Consider the following 16,425-nt stretch of genomic DNA (forward strand, 5'->3'; position numbering starts at 1 on the left):
AGGAATTTCTTCACCCAGAGAGTGGTGAACCTGTGGAATTCTCTGCCACAGAGGGCAGTGGAGGCCAGTTCATTAAATGTATTCAAAAAAGAGTTGGACATATTTCTTAAGGCTAAAGGGATCAAGGGATATGGGGAGAAGGCAGGGACAGGGTACTGAATTTGAATGATCAGCCATGATCTCAATGAATGGCGGAGCAGGCTCGAAGGGCCGAGTGGCCTACTCCTGCTCCTATCTTCTATGTTTCTATGTTTCTATGTAAATGCATTCTTTATGAATGAGTTTACAATGTCATTGCACACGGCCTGCTGGATCCTTCCCATAAGGGTGGTGAGGCAGATTAAATCGTGGCTTTCAAAAGGGAGTTGGGTAAGGAGCTGAAGGAAAAACAATTGCAGAGCTTCGGATATGGGCGGGGGAGTGGGACTAGCTGAGGTGCTCTAGCAGAGAGCCGGCACGGGCTCGACAGGCCGAATGGCCTCCTGCGCTGTAACCATTATATGATTCTATGATTTTTTTTAAAATATTGCATCTGGCATTTTCTCCACTGTTGTGATAGAGATTTTATTATCCTCTGTGAACTGGTAGAACCATCAGACCACCTGAAAACCACTGGCATTAAACTGAATATTTTATTAATTCTTTCACTTGCCCTGCTTTAAAGACAGGAGCAAGAGGAGCACAGCTGTTTTCTGCCCATTTGATGATACTCCCCATTCCCCAATCCTAATTCAGCATTTAAATTCTACTTGTTACTTTTGCAGCAAATGTTTAGGAATCTTCAACATTCGCTATGCATATTAATTATTATCTTAGCGGTTAAATGCAGAAATACTTTATGGAAGCATTAGGAACTATTGTTTTCACTCAATGTAACATTTCCGTAAAGTGCATAACATTTTCTGGAAACACTACATTGAGAAAATAGGATAAATTTCCTCCGTGCATTAGAGCAATCATCTATACTAAGAAAGGACTTGTATTTACTCAGTGTGTTTCACACCCTCAGGAAATCAAATGCACTTTACAGGCAGTGAATTAGTTATGAAGTGATTCACTGTTATTCTGCAGGTAAGTGAGCATCATCAGTTAGTTAAAAATATACAACAAAAAATGCTGGAAACCCGCAGCATGACTCTGTTTCTCTTTCCTCGATGTTGCCTGACCTGCTGAGCGTTTCCAGCATTTGCTGTTGTTATCTCAGATTTCCAGCATTTGCAGTATTTTGCTATTATGTTATCAGTTAGTTATTTTGTGCTTGCAACTTAATTTTTCACTTTTCCCCTTCTTGAAGTTTCTTGTGTGATTTAAACAGTACCTGTGTTAATGTGCAGGCAACGGCCTAGAAATTGGAGTCGGCCAGAAACCTGCCGGTGCTACCATGTGCCAAAGTTAACGGCCGCCCGAAATGATAGCAGGCAGCACCGATATTTTGGTGCTGCCTGCTAATTTAAATTAGCGCAGTGCGAAACCTGGAGTGCAACACTGTTTTTCCGGCGGTAATCTCAGCAGGAGGCCCAATGTAGTGTGGCTGTAGCATCCCTGGAGCAAGAGCAGCATTCTCTTAAAACTAGACTGTCATTTTAGAAAGCAGTGTCAGTCCCTTAAAGGGGAACTGCCTTCTAAAATGAAAAAAATAAAAATCATTTAAAAATAGGCAGTCTTCCGCATGCAAAAAAATGTAAATGTGCTTCAGCACTGACACAAATGGTTCAACAAGCCAAGGAAGAGGCACCCAGGATCTTGCATTTGTGCAGGGGGTCCTCTACCCACAGAGGCCAGGAGGTTCTCCAGAAAGAACGATGTAGATCCAGATCACCGAGGCCGTCACTGCCAGCAGTGTTGCCCCCACCACCTGGCTCCAGTGCCCCAAGAAGCTTCATGACCTCAGACTAGTGGTCAAGGTCAGTGAAAGCATCTTCAAAAGCTGTCTTCCACCAACTGCTCCACCAGCCTCACACACTGCTGATTGCATGATCCCCACCCTCCAATCCGTCACCTTACAACAATCTGTACCAAACTCGAGGCACAGCTCACATTCCTAGCTTCACCTCACCCATTTGGAGGAGACGGTGCTGGCCATTCTTGGCAGGGGCATGGATGAGCGCTTGGCCAGCAGTGATTCTGAAAGGATACAAGATGCTGTATACTCATGCATTAGCCTCCTTCTCACATCCCACTTCCCCCTCATCCCACAATCTCTTCTGATTTACAAGGTGCGCATGGTGTAAACATACAGCTCTTGCTTTCCTGCCCTCCCCTTAACACATAACTGCCCATTTACCATCCTCATTTCACACACCCAATAAATGCAGCCTGCCCAGCCAGTGGGTGACCAAGAAGATGGAGAGGAGAGTGAAGAAGAAGAAGAAGAAGAAGAAGAAGAAGAAGAAGAAGACGAAGAAACAACGTCACTCGATTTCACACTCCCAGCCACCAGCTCCTTCAGGTTGTCCTGCAAGGTAATTTGCAGTGTACCCCATTAAAAGTCAGCAGCCTTCCACCAGCCATGCTGCAACCACTGGGGTAGCACTGCGTGACATCACTAGGATAGGCAAAGGCACATGCAAGACATTCACTAAGGAAATGCACAAGGGTGATTAGTTGACTTCTTAATGTCATATTGGATGGATAGATGTATAAAATTGGATTGGAAAGTTTGCTTTGTGGTAGATTTTATTTCAGCATTGTAGCCAAGAGGACGCTGTGATGGTCAGTAACAGAGGGAAGGTAAGGTGTGGGACATTACTGAAAGGGGAATTGTCGTTGTGGTCAACTAATACATCAGACAGATAATTCCATCCTGGATATCCCAGCCAGAAAGGGGCTGTCTGTGTTGCATTCTTCCTTCTGCTTCCTTCTCCTGAGCTTCTTCCTCTTCTGCATCTTCCTCTTCAGTGTCTTCCTCTTCCCTCTGTGAGCAGAAGCTGGAAATCTGAAATAAAAGCAGAAAATACTGGAAATACTCAGCAGGTCAGGCACCATCTCAGCCTGAGACGTTGGCTGCGATTTTCTCCTTGGTGTCGGGATGGGTGCGGGTCAGCTGGTTTCCGGGTTCCAGTCCTGCCGCCAACTGCCTTCGCTCCACAGATGTGATTTTCCCTTGATTGGCCTCTGCGGGCTTACCAGCCAATTAACAGGAAGTGGGTCTGATGTGTAGGTTTCTCAAAATTCCTGCATTCCCCAAAATTATGGATCAAGGGACCCTGTTTGGACAAGTTATTAAAAACAGGGTACCCAAAATGGCTTCTGTAACCTCATGACCAAAACCACAGGATTTTTGATAGCAGGGCTCTGGAGACAGGCAGGCCCTGAAGCGAAACTTAAAATGCAGGAATCTGTGAAAGGACTCTGTGGGACCAGACAGCCAAAGCAAACATAGAATATGCATTCATTCGCCTTGAAGCAGATCAAGCTAGAATGGGCCTAAAATCGAGGCCATTAGGTTTCTGCATATTTAATCGGTAACAGCTCACAGTAGCCATCAAGTCAGGATGGGGACAATTAAGTTTCATCCATGACAAACAACCAGGACATCGAGGCCATTAGACCCGGAGACAACCACTCCAGAAGTCATTAAAGTAAATGGCTGTAATCATTTTAAACGAGCCCGCCAAAAGTTAGACAAAGGACTGACCTGATTTGGCGTGCAGATAAGGAATGAAGAACCGGGTATAATTGCAGGCCCATCAGTGGTGATCGCTCTCTTGACTCTTGCTCCTGCCCTCATCTTGTGGCCTTGGCCTGCTGCCTCTCGTTCTCGTGCCCTGGCCTCTTGGTGGGCTCTCTTCTCACTCCCCGCGCCGCTCAACAACCAAGGACGCCCATTACACCGGGGCCAAACGTGGGAGGAGAACGAGACCTGAGTTCAAAACCACACAGGACACACAGGCCACAAACGGGCAGACGAGACGAAACGAGACGAAGAATACGGTAAACCGGTAAAGGCAGAGAAGGGCAGTGGAAAGACGCGTTGGGGGACAAACGCCCAGTTATAAGCTGGTGTTTGGTGAATAAGTTGGTGTTACATGCACGGACAGTAAAACCCCGATTTAAGTATATGCTGGCGTTCAAAGAATGGGTAGCAAAAACGGCCTAGTTATAAGCTGGCGTTTGTCACATGGACAGTAATAGCCGGGTTGAAGAATAAACTGGTGTTCGAAGCATGGGTAGTAAAATCATTTAGATGGTAAAGACCGCCAACCGACTCCCAACCGCAACATTACCGCCGACGACCGCCCGAGGAAGAAGAAGAAGACGACCCATCGCGACTCGACGATGACATTAGCTGAGAAAAAGGAGGGTGCTTCGCATAAACAACTTCAGCGCCGTGCTCTGAGACCACGTGGCGACGGGATACCCCAAAGGACAGAAAGAGTGGAACTCAAAACCATCCCAGCTAAAGCAACAGGATTCGGATTGGTGAGCATGAATTCCTGGCCCCTCATAGCTTAATCTAGTTAGGTATAGGGGGTGGGATAAGGATAAGGGGATTTTTAATGTAGTTGTTTTCCCTCGATGTGCCGTGTGTTCCCCATTCCCATATAAGTGTAATTGTTTATGCCTGTATTCATATCAATAATTCTCATAAGATTGTGTTTTATTCTGCTTTAATAAAATTTGGTTTTCTTGCACCAAACCACTTGTCTACTCGATTTTCTGTATCGCCGCCTGTACCTAAGTCCAGTGTCTAGAACCCAGGGGTGTGGGAGTGATTCGAACCACTCAAAGACAGCCAGAGGTGAAGCTGACTGGGCACACGCCACCCCCTAGAGATGATGTTATTTGGTGATGCGTCATCTGCCAGTTTCCTTAAATGGACCATGTACAATTTTATTTTGACAGTTGATTTCAGTGTGTTTGACAGCATTGAGGTGCTGAAAATACTGACAATCACTGCACAAAGGTGAACTCTTGCATCCAGGCTCTCCAATGACTCCTTCCATATGCTGGAATAGTTGGAAGCTGCAGGTGAGATGATAGAAGTGATCTGTCACTGTTGAGAGAGGCTGTCCCAATGAGGTGGCACTGGACATACAGTTGGATTTTAAGAACTTGTAAGCTAATGAAATTTGTTTATGTTTAAAAAATGCAGTAACTAACATTTGCTTTGCTCTGAAGCTCACCATGTGCAACATTGGATCCTTCACACCACTTCTGCAGCTGTCATCATTCCACAAACATTACACCAGACTCACAACACGCCACACTTACCTGGCGTGTTGTCTGGACATCGTAAAACTCGGCGCAGAAGCTGCAAAATAGAAAAACAGCCTGAAAACTACAGACAAATACCTAGTAATAGGCAGTTAGTAGACTTTAATCCATTTTCCGCCACTAGGTGTCGGGTCCATTCGCAAATTGGGACCCGACACTTGGGAAGGTTGTTTGGAGGCGGGTTGATGGTGGGTGTGAAACCCGCCTCAATCAAAACGACTTTAACCTCTGACTCGCCTCCAAATGCACCCTCTGAACACCGGCAAAATCGCGGCTGTTAACTCTGTTTCTCTCTCCATCAATGCTGCCTGACCTGCTGAGTATTTCCAGCATTTTCTGTCTTCTCAGAGGCTTTCCTTTACCATCCGAAGCCTTGCAAGCGTCCAACACTCCCTGCACACTTTAAACACTTTTAACATCTACTGCACCAAGCCAGTACTTCAATAAAATATAAAAAATCCAAAAACTTAAATCCAAACTTACCTGAAAGATGTGTGTCCCTTTAAGAAGCGATGATAGCGTCTCTGCAGGGTTGCTTCACGCACACTTTTCTGAGCGTGCTTAGGACCCGGCAATAAACAGAGCGAGGACGTTGAAGTTTGCAGACGTGGCGTCAAGTCAGGCATTGCACGCCGATTGACGTCATGATCTGCTCATTTACATTTCAGTGCTGTCAACAGCAGCGCTATAAGAACATAAGAAATAGGAGCAGGAATAGGCCACTTGGCCCCTCGAGCCTGCTCTGCCATTCAATAAGTTCATGGCTGATCTTGGGCTCAAAGCCACTTCCCAGCCCGCACCCCATAACCCTTCACTCCCTTATCTTGTAAAAATTTGTCTATCTCCAACTTAAATGTATTTAATGTCCCAGCTCCATGGCTCTCTGGGGCAGAGAATTCCACAGATTTACGACCCTCTGAGAGAAGAAATTCCTCTTCATCTCAGTTCTAAAAGGGTGACCCGCGTTCTAGATTTCCCCGCGAGGGGAAACATCCACTCTGCATCTACCTTGTCGAGCCCCCTCAGTATCTTATATGTTTCAATAAGATCACCTCTCATTCTTCTAAATTCCAATGAGTATAGGCCCAGCCTGCTCAACCTTTCCTCATAAGTCAACCCCCTCATCTCTGGAATTAACTTCGTGAATCGCCTCTGAATTGCCTCCAATGCAAGTACAGTAAACTCTTTTGTATGCGGCACCTATGGAACCAGGATGGTGCCGGTTGATGAAAAATTCTGGATAACAGAGAGGTATACCTACCAAGGCAATTTTTAACACAAACAAAAATAAAAATCACTGACTAACTCGGCTACTGCGGGAGACTCAGACTCTGCAAAACGAGCGCTAGATGGATTCGGCAAGATTACCGGTTATATATTTTGTCAGTTATTAATGTATTCTGGATGATTAAGTGCCATTTAAACAAAAGTTTACTATATATCCTTCCTTAAATAAGGAGACAAAAACTGTATGCAGCACTCAAGGTGTGCTGTCACCAATATCCTGTACAGTTGTAGCAGGACTTCCCTGCTTTTATACTCCAAACCCCTTGCAAATAAAGGCCAACATTCCATTTGCCTTTTTGATTACTTGCTGTACCTGCATGCTAACTTTTTGTGTTTCATACACAAGGGCCCCCAGGTCTCTCTGAACAGTAGCGTTTTGTAATCTCTCTCCATTTAAATAATAATTTGCTTTTTTATTTTTCCTGCCAAAGTGTATAACCTCACAGTTTCCCACATTATACTCCATCTGCCAAATGTTTGCCCATTCACTTAGCCTGTCTATATCCCTTTGCAGGTTCTTTGAGTCATCTGCACAACTTGCGTTCCCACCCATCTTTGTATCATCCACAAACTTGGCTACATTGCACTCGGTCCCTTCATCCAAGTCATTAATGTAGATTGTAAATAGTTGAGGCCCCAGCACCGATCCTTGTGGCACCCCACTAGTTACCATTTACCAACCGGAAAATGACCCATTTATCCCGATCCTCTGCTTTCTGTTAGTTTGCCAATTCTCTATCCATGCTAATATATTACCCCAATTCCATGAGCTCTTATCTTATGCAGTAACCTTTTATGTGGCAGTTTATCGAATGCCTTCTGGAAATGTAAATACACCACATCCACTGGTTCACCTTTGTCCACACTGCTCGTTACCTCCTCAAAGAACTCCAGCAAGTTTGTAAAACATGATTTCCCTTTCATAAAACCATGCTGACTCTGCTTGACTGCATTATGATTTTCCAAATGCCCTGCTACTGCTTCCTTAATGAAGGACTCCAGCATTTTCCCAACGACAGATGTTAGGCTAACTGGTCTATAGTTTCCTGCTTTCTGTCTCCCTCCTTTCTTAAATAGGGGTGTTACATTTGCAGTTATCCAATCCGTTGGGACCTCTTGCGAGTCCAGGGAATTTTGGTATATTGCAACCAATGCATCCACTATCTCTGCAGCCACTTCTTTTAAGACCCTGGGATGCAGGCCATCTGGTCCAGGGGACTTGTCATCTTTTAGTCCCATTATTTTACCAAGTACTATTTACTTAGTGATAGTGATTGTCTTTAGTTCCCCCCTCCCTGTGGCCCCTTGATTATCCATTATTGGGATGTTGTTAGTGTCTTCTACAGTGAAGATAGATACAAAATATTTGTTCAGAGTCTCTGTCATTTCCCCGTTCCCCATTATTAATTCCCCAGTCTCATCCTCTAAGGGACCAATGTTTACTTTAGCTACTCGCTTTTTTATATACCTGTAGAAGCTCTTAAAGTTTTAATGTTTCCTGCCAGTTTACTCTCATAATATGGCCCTTACCAAAATGGCAGCCGGTGTGTCCTGCGCCGAAGGCAGCCAGAAGCAAGGCGGCCGCCATTTTTTTGCAGCAAACCAGCATTAACAACCGGCACACAGGTATGAAATTCGTGGGCCATCGTGTTAAAGATAATTTTTTGGGACCTTTTAACCTAACTCAACCGACAGAAAGCAGGCTACTTACCCACCTTGAAGCTGTTGCGGTTTGAACCTGTTAAGCAAGCAGGCGGCAAGGACACCTGCTAAGAGCCAGCTGCAACTGTAACTTTAACACAGCAGCCTGAATGGGAAGCCGCAGTGAGTTTCACGCCAGTGGCAAAGCAGATTAGGGCTACTACTTTACCTTTTACTCCATACCTTCTGTCCCTTCCTGACACGTTCTGGTTTTTAATTCCCCTACTGCTACCTAGGTCTATGACCTTCTCCGTTGTCATTTTTATTATTTGCTCTCTAGAAACCTCCCCCCCACTAATTAGTTTAAAGCCCTCTTTACAGCCATAGTTATATGATTCGCCAGGATTCAAGTCCCAGCACTGGCCAAGTGAAGTCCGTCCCAATGGAACAGCTCCCTCTTGCCCCAGTACTGATGCCAGTGTCCCAAGAAGCAAAACCCATTTCTCCCACACCAGTCTTTGAGCTACGCATTTAACTCTTTAATTTTATTTATCCTAGCCAAATTCGCTCGTGGCTCAGTTAATAATCCAGAGATTATTTCCCTTGAGGTTCTGTTTTTTAATTTGCCCCTAGCTGCTCATACTCCTTTAACATAACCTTCTTCATTGTCCTATCTACGTCGTTTGTACCAACATGGACCATGACAACTGGATGCTCCCCCTCCCACTCCAAGTTTCTTTCAAGCCCAGAAGAGATGTCTTTAACCCTGGCACCGGGCAGGCAACACGGCCTTCGGGACTCCCGCTCTCTGCTGCAGAGAATCCTATCTATCCCCCTAATGATACTATCCCCTACCACTACAATATTTCTTTTTATTCCCCCCTCTTGAATGGCCCCCCGTTCCACGGTGCTGTGGCCAGGTTGCTCATCCCCCCTGCAGTCCCCGCTCCCGCCCTCACAGGGAGTAAGAACCTCGAGCCTGTTTGACAAGAGCAAGGGCTGCGGCTCCTCCAACACTACCTCCTGGATCCCCGTACCTGCCTCACTCATAGTCACACCGTCCTGTCCCTGACCACGGGCTACATCTGAATTAATTAATTTCATAGGTGTGACTACCTCCTGAAACATAGAGTCCAGGTACTTCTCCCCCTCCCTGATGTGTCACAGTGTCTGAAGCTCAGTCTCAAGCTCTTTAACACGGAGCCCGAGTTCCTCTAGCAGCAAACACTTATCGCAAATGTAATCACCGTGAGCCTCAATGGTGTCCACCGGCTCCCACATTTCGCAACAGTAACACATCACCTGTTCACCCATTTCGATGTAATTAATTAAATTTCTTATTATTAGTTATGAAGACCCTCTGCCCCGATATAGATGATGAATATCACACCGCTATTTAATAGGACTTACCAACTTATAAGGTATAACAGAGAAGGAAGAGAACCTACCAACCAGCTGATCGCCTACCTCCCTTTTTGGTTGAGCCATCTCGCTGCTCCACTTCCGCAGTGCTGGCTAAGTCTGAGAGTGGGAAACACAGCAGGACAGAAACACCCCCTCACCTCCCACTTGCCCGAACTCTCTCACTTACCAAACTCTCGCTTCACTCAATGCCACCGCACTCGCGCTGCCGCACTCGGCCCGCCCCATTTTATACCGGATTCTACTTCCGGTTTAAACTCCCCAGCAGTTTAATTTACTTTAATAAATTAAACTTACTTCAGAAAATTAAATTTTCCCTTCACTTAAACTCACTAAATAAACTTAAGTAACTTTTCTCTCACGTACCAAACTCTTGCTTCACTCTACACCACCGCACTCGCGCTGCCGCACTCAGCCCGCCCCTTTTTATATCCGGATTCGACTTCCGGTTTAAACTCCCCAGCAGTTTAACTTACTTTAATAAATTAAACTTACTTCAGAAAATTAAATTTTCCCTTCACTTAAACTCACTAAATAAACTTAAATAACTTTTCTCTCACTTACCAAACTCTCGCTTCACTCAACGCCACCGCAGTCGCTGATAGTAAAACAGTTTGGGTGGAGATAAGGAATAATAAGGGGAAAAAAACACTAGTGGGTGTAGTCTATAGGCCTCCTAACAGTTGTAACTGTGTTGGATGGAGAATTTATCAGGAAATAGTTGGGGCGTGTAATAAGGGAACAGCTATAATTATGGGGGATTTAACTATCATATTAACTGGACAAATCAAATTGGGCAGGGCAGCCTTGAGGAAGAGTTCATTGAGTGTATTAGGGATGGGTTTCTTGAGCAGTATGTAACTGAACCGACCAGGGGGCAAGCAACCTTAGATCTGGTCCTGTGTAATGAGACAGGATTAATTAAAAATGTCCTAGCAAAGGATCCCCTTGGAATGAGTGACCATAACATGGTTGAATTCCATATTCAATTAGAGGGTGAGAAGGTTGGATCTCAAACAAGCGTACTGAGCTTGAATAAAGGAGACTATGAAGGTATGAGAGCGGAATTGATTAGAGTGGACTGGGAAAATAGATTAAAGGGTAAGATGGTACATGAGTAGTGGTGTACATTTAAGGAGTTATTTTACAACTTTCAAAAAATATATATTCCACTGAGGAAAAAAGGGTGTAAAAGAAATGACAGCCATCCGTGGCTAAGTAAAGTAATTAAGGATAGTATCCGACTAAAAACAAGGGCATATAAGGTAGCCAAATCTAGTGGGAGGATAGAAGATTGGGAAATCTTCAAAAGACAGCAAAAAATAACTAAAAGACTGATTAAGAAAGGGAAGATAGATTATGAAAGTAAATTAGCAAAAAATATAAAAACGGATAGCAAGAGTTTCTATAGTTATATAAAAAGAAAAAGGGAGGCTAAAGTAAATGTTGGTCCCTTAGAGGATGAGACTGGGAAATTAATGGTGGAAAACATGGAGATGGCAAAAACACTGAACAAATATTTTGTTTCAGTCTTTACGGTAGAGGACACTAAGAATATCCCAACACTGGACAAACAGGGGGCTCTAGGAGGGGAGGAGCTAAATACGATTAAAATCACGAATGAATTGCTACTCGGTAAAATAATGGGACTTAAGCCGGATAAATCCCCTGGACCTGATGGCTTACATCCTAGGGTCTTGAGGGAAGTGGCAGTAGGGATTGTGGATGCATTGGTAATAATTTTCCAAAACTCCCTGGACTCAGCAAAGGTTCCGGCAGATTGGAAAACTGCTAATATAACACCCTTATTTAAAAAGGGTAGTAGGCAGAAGGCTGGAAACTATAGACCAGTTAGCCTAACATCTGTGGTTGGTAAAATTTTGGAGTCCATTATTAAGGAGACAGTAACGGGACATTTGGATAAACATAATTTAATAGGACAAAGTCAGCATGGTTTTATGAAGGGGAAGTCATGTTTGACAAATTTTCTTGAGTTCTTTGAGGACATAACATACAGGGTGGATAAAGGGGAACCAGTGGACGTAGCGTATTTAGACTTCCAAAAGGCATTTGACAAGGTGCCACACGAAAGATTATTGCTCAAGATAAAAAATCACGGGATTGGGGGTAATGTTCTGGCATGGGTGGAGGATTGGTTATCTAACAGAAAGTAGAGAGTTGGGATAAATGGTTCATTCTCAGACTGGCAGTCAGTGACTAGTGGTGTTCCGCAGGGGTCAGTGCTGGGACCCCAACTCTTTACAATCTATATTAACGATTTGGAGAGGGGACCAAGTGTAACATATCAAAGTTTGCAGATGATACAAAGATGGGAGGGAAAGTAGTGAGTGAGGAGGACATAAAAACCTGCAAAGGGACATAGACAGGCTAAGTAAGTGGGCAGAGATTTGGCAGATGGAATGCAATACTGGAAAGTGTGAGGTTATGCACTTTGGCAGGATAAATCATAGGGCAAGCTATTATCTTAATGGCAAGAAACTGGAAAGTACTGCAGTACAAAGGGATCTGGGGGTCTTGGTGCATGAAACTCAAAAAGTTAGTATGCAGGTGCAGCAGGTGATCAAGAAGGCCAATGGAATGTTGGCTTTTATTGCTAGGGGGATAGAATATAAAAACAGGGAGGCATTGCTACAGTTATACAAGGTATTGGTGAGACCGCACCTGGAATACTGCATACAGTTTTGGTGTCCATACTTAAGAAAAGACATACTTGCTCTCGAGGCAGTACAAAGAAGGTTCACTCAGTTAATCCCGGGGATGAGGGGGTGGACATATGAGGAGAGGTTGAGTAGATTGGGACTCTACTCATTGGAGTTCAGAAGAATGAGAGGTGATCTTATTGAAACATATAAGATGGTGAAGGGGCTTGATTGGGTGGATGCGGTGAGGATGTTCCCAATGATGGGTGAAACTAGAACTAGGGGGCATGATCTTAGAGTAAGGGGCTGCTCTTTCAAAACTGAAATGAGGAGAAACTTCTTCACTCAGAGGGTAGTAGGTCTGTGGAATTTGCTGCCCCAGAAAGCTGTGGAAGCTATATCATTAAATAAATTTAAAACAGAAATAGACAGTTTCCTAAAAGTAAAGGGAATTAGGGGTTACGGGGAGCGGGCAGGAAATTGGACATGAGTCTAGTTTCGGATCGGTCATAATAATAATAATCAACTTTATTGTCATTGTTAGTGCACAAGTGCAGTACAACGAAATGTAAGCTTGCGGCTCCCGAGAGTGTACATTTTGATTAAGACATTTAACATACATTTGGCTTGAAACATAAACATAAACATAATAAAGTTCATTGACAGATGTGCAGGCTTTAGAGTTTATTAGCAGAGTTCAGTCGGATGACAGCCCTGGGAAAGAAGCTGTTCCTAAATCTGGTCGTGCGGGTGCGAATGCATCTGTAGCGTCTCCCAGATGGCAGGGGGGTGAACAAACTATGGCTGGGGTGGGTAGGGTCTTTGATGATGGTCAATGACCTCCGTAGACAGCGTTTCTGGTAGATGTTCTCAATGGTCGGTAGCCGGGTGCCGGTAATGCGTTGGGCAGTTTTGACTACCCGCAGCAGGGCTTTCCGGTCATAGGAGGTACAGCTGCTATACCACACTGTGATACAGTTCGTCAGGATGCTCTCTATTGTGCAGCGGTAAAAGTTAGAGAGGATCCGGGGTGACAGGTTGCATCCCTTCAGCCTCCTTAGGAAATATAGGCGCTGCTGGGCCTTCTTCACCAAAGAGGAGTTATTGAGGGACCAGGAGAGGTCTTCTGTGATGTGGACTCCGAGGAACTTAAAGCTGCCCACCCTTTCCACTACAGCCCCTTGGATGTGGATGGCGGCCGTGTAGCCTGGTCCTGCTCCTACTTCTTGTGTTCTAATTCTGTGTTAGATTTCAGGAGATGGTTCTATTCACAGGGATTAGTGGAGACCTCGGGAACAGGCTGCCAGCTAGGAGTCCTTCAAGAGTAAATTGGGCCTGTTCCTGGCTGGGGTGGAGATCATCTTTTACAGAAGGTAAGTACTGCAGGAAATACAGGGACAGAGTGATCTCCTGGACGAGTTTCGATCGCCTAGATGGGTTGGAGAGGAATTTCCCAGATTTTTTCTCCCAAATTGGCCATTGGGTTTTTACCTGGTTTTTCGCCTCTCCCGGGAGATCACATGGGTTTGGGTGGGATGGAGAGTGGAAGTAGATTTGAGGTTAGGATCAGATCAGTCATGATCTTATTGAATGGCGGAGCAGGCTCGAGGGGCCGATTGGCCTACTCCTGCTCCTATTTCTTATGTTCTTATGTTAAATGGCCTAAAAAGGTAAATTTTAATTTTTTTATAACTTTCCTTGTGGTGCCAGGAGAAGTGACAGTTCTCCTCCAGGCCCGACAAGGAAATAGTAAGCCTTCCCAGCCATGGACTTACGCCCCCAATTCCCCCCGCTTCCCAATTGCCACAACAGCTGATCCCGCCTCTTACCAGGTCTCAGTGGACTGGCTTCGAGCCACATGATTTTCTGCCACTTCCCACCTGAAATGAATGGGAATTTGGCTGGTGGGTTTTAAGCGAGGTCAGGGAGTTATAATCTCCTGGGACTCATTTATAGAGCAGCGGGTGAGTTTCTAACTCACGCCACTACCCACCAACACAAAACTGGGCTGCAGTTGAAATCGGTGCCTTTGTTTAAGTCATTGTAAATGGCCAATGAGAGGAAAATTTGCACATTTCCTCAGGACTTACTTCATAAACACACTGAGCCGTATTTTTGTCCCCATTTTTAGGTGGGAACAAGGCAATAGAAGGCCAAAAACCATGGCGCAACACTTACTGGCTCAGACCAAGATCGTTATGATCTTGGTCTGAGCCAGGAAACACATAAGTAGCACTCCCGATCAAAACAGGTGGAAGCCTAACTACAATAGACAAATTGGGGTCCTATGTCATAGCTGAGGAGCCCGATGCAATTTTGGTTCCATGGTAGCCACTCTGAAAATGTTACAAAACACTACCTTGCTCATTAAGTGCTGGAAGCTCACCAGAATTATTCTAATGATCAACCACAAACACTCGCCTCCTGCCAGATGGAAGCAGGCATAAGAACATAAGAAATAGGAGCAGGACTAGGCCATACAGCCCCTCGAGCCTGCTCCGCCATTCAGTGAGATCATGGCTGATCATCGACAATTAGCAATCTTGTTGTACGAGGCCCCTTGGGTCGGAGCGATCATAATATGATAGAATTCTTCATTAAGATGGAGAGTGAAGTAGTTGACTCAGAGACTGGGGTCCTGAATTTAAATAAAGGAAACTATGATTGTATGAGGCGCGAGTTGGGTAGGATTGATTGGGGACTGTCACACAAAGGGATGATGGTGGATAGGCAATGGCAAACATTCAAAGACCGCATGGATGAAGTACAGAATTTGTTCATCCCAGTTTGGCATAAAAATAAAACAAAAAAGGTGACTCAACCGTGGCTAACAAGGGAAATTAGGGATAGCATAAGATCCAAGCAGAGGACTTATAAATTGGCCAGAAAAAGCAGTAAACCTGAGGATTGGGAGCAGGTTAGGATTCAACAAAGGAGGACAAAGGGATTAATTAAGAAGGGGAAAATAGAGTATGAGAGTAAGCTTTCAGGGAACATAAAAACTGACTGTAAAAGCTTTTATAGATATGTAAAAAGAAAAAGATTGGTGAGGTCAAGCATAGGTCCCTTGCAGTCAGAATCAGGGGAATTTATAATGGGGAACAAAGAAATGGCTGACCAATTAAATACATATTTTGGTTCTGCCTTCACAAAGGAGGACACAAATAACTTCCCAGAGATGTCGGGGAACATAGGGTCTGATGAAAGGGAGGAACTGAAAGAAATCAGTATTTGTAGGGAAATGGTGTTAGGGAAATTGACGGGATTGAAGGCCAATAAATCCCCAGGGCCTGAAAATCTGCATCCTAGGGTACGTAAGGAAGTGGCCCTAGAAATAGTAGATGCATTTCTGGTCATCTTCCAACACTCAATAGAATCTGGAACAGTACCCATGGATTGGAGGGTAGCTAATTTTACCCCACTATTCAAAAAAGGTGCTCGAGAGAAAACGGGGAATTACAGACATCGGTAGTGGGGAAAATGCTAGAGTCCATTATAAAAGATGTAATAGCAGAGCACTTGGAAAACAGTGACCGGATCGGACAAATCAACATGGATTTACAAAAGGTAAATCGTGCTTGACTAATCTGCTGGAATTTTTTGAGGATGTAACTGGTAAAATAGATAAGGGAGAACCAGTGAATGTGGTGTATTTGGACTTTCAAAAGTCTTTCGATGAGGTCATGCATAAGAGATTAGCATGCAAAGTTAAGGCACATGGGATTGGGGGCAAGGTATTGACTTGAATAGAGAACTCGTTGGCAGACAGAAAGCAAAGAGTTGCAATAAACGGCTCTTTTTCCGAGTGGCAGGCAGTGACTAGTGGGGTACTGCCGGGATTGGTCCTAGGACCCCAGCTATTCACAATATATATTAATGATCTAGACGAGGGAACCAGATGTAATGGCCTAGAAATTCAGTATCGCCACGTTTGGGGCGCTACAGCCGGGTGTTCGCTAAATTTAGCGCCCGGCGCAACTTAGCACCACCTTCGCTGAAATTGAGTTGCTGCACCTCAAGAGGTTGCTGCTGTGCTAAAGCAGGCGATGCACGACTATCATAGGTGCTAAGCTGGCGAGCCGAGGCGCCAACACCGAGGGCGGGCGCAGCGCAGGTGCGGCGAGTTGCTGATTGAAGGCAGACACGCCGGATGTGGGCGGGAACATTTCGGCCCCAGCTCTTAAAGGTGGAGGGTCGA

Source organism: Somniosus microcephalus, chromosome 9 (assembly GCF_052327205.1).
Source record: "Somniosus microcephalus isolate GS21.2 chromosome 9, FLI_Smic_1.0, whole genome shotgun sequence".
Classification (NCBI taxonomy): Eukaryota; Metazoa; Chordata; class Chondrichthyes; order Squaliformes; family Somniosidae; genus Somniosus; species Somniosus microcephalus.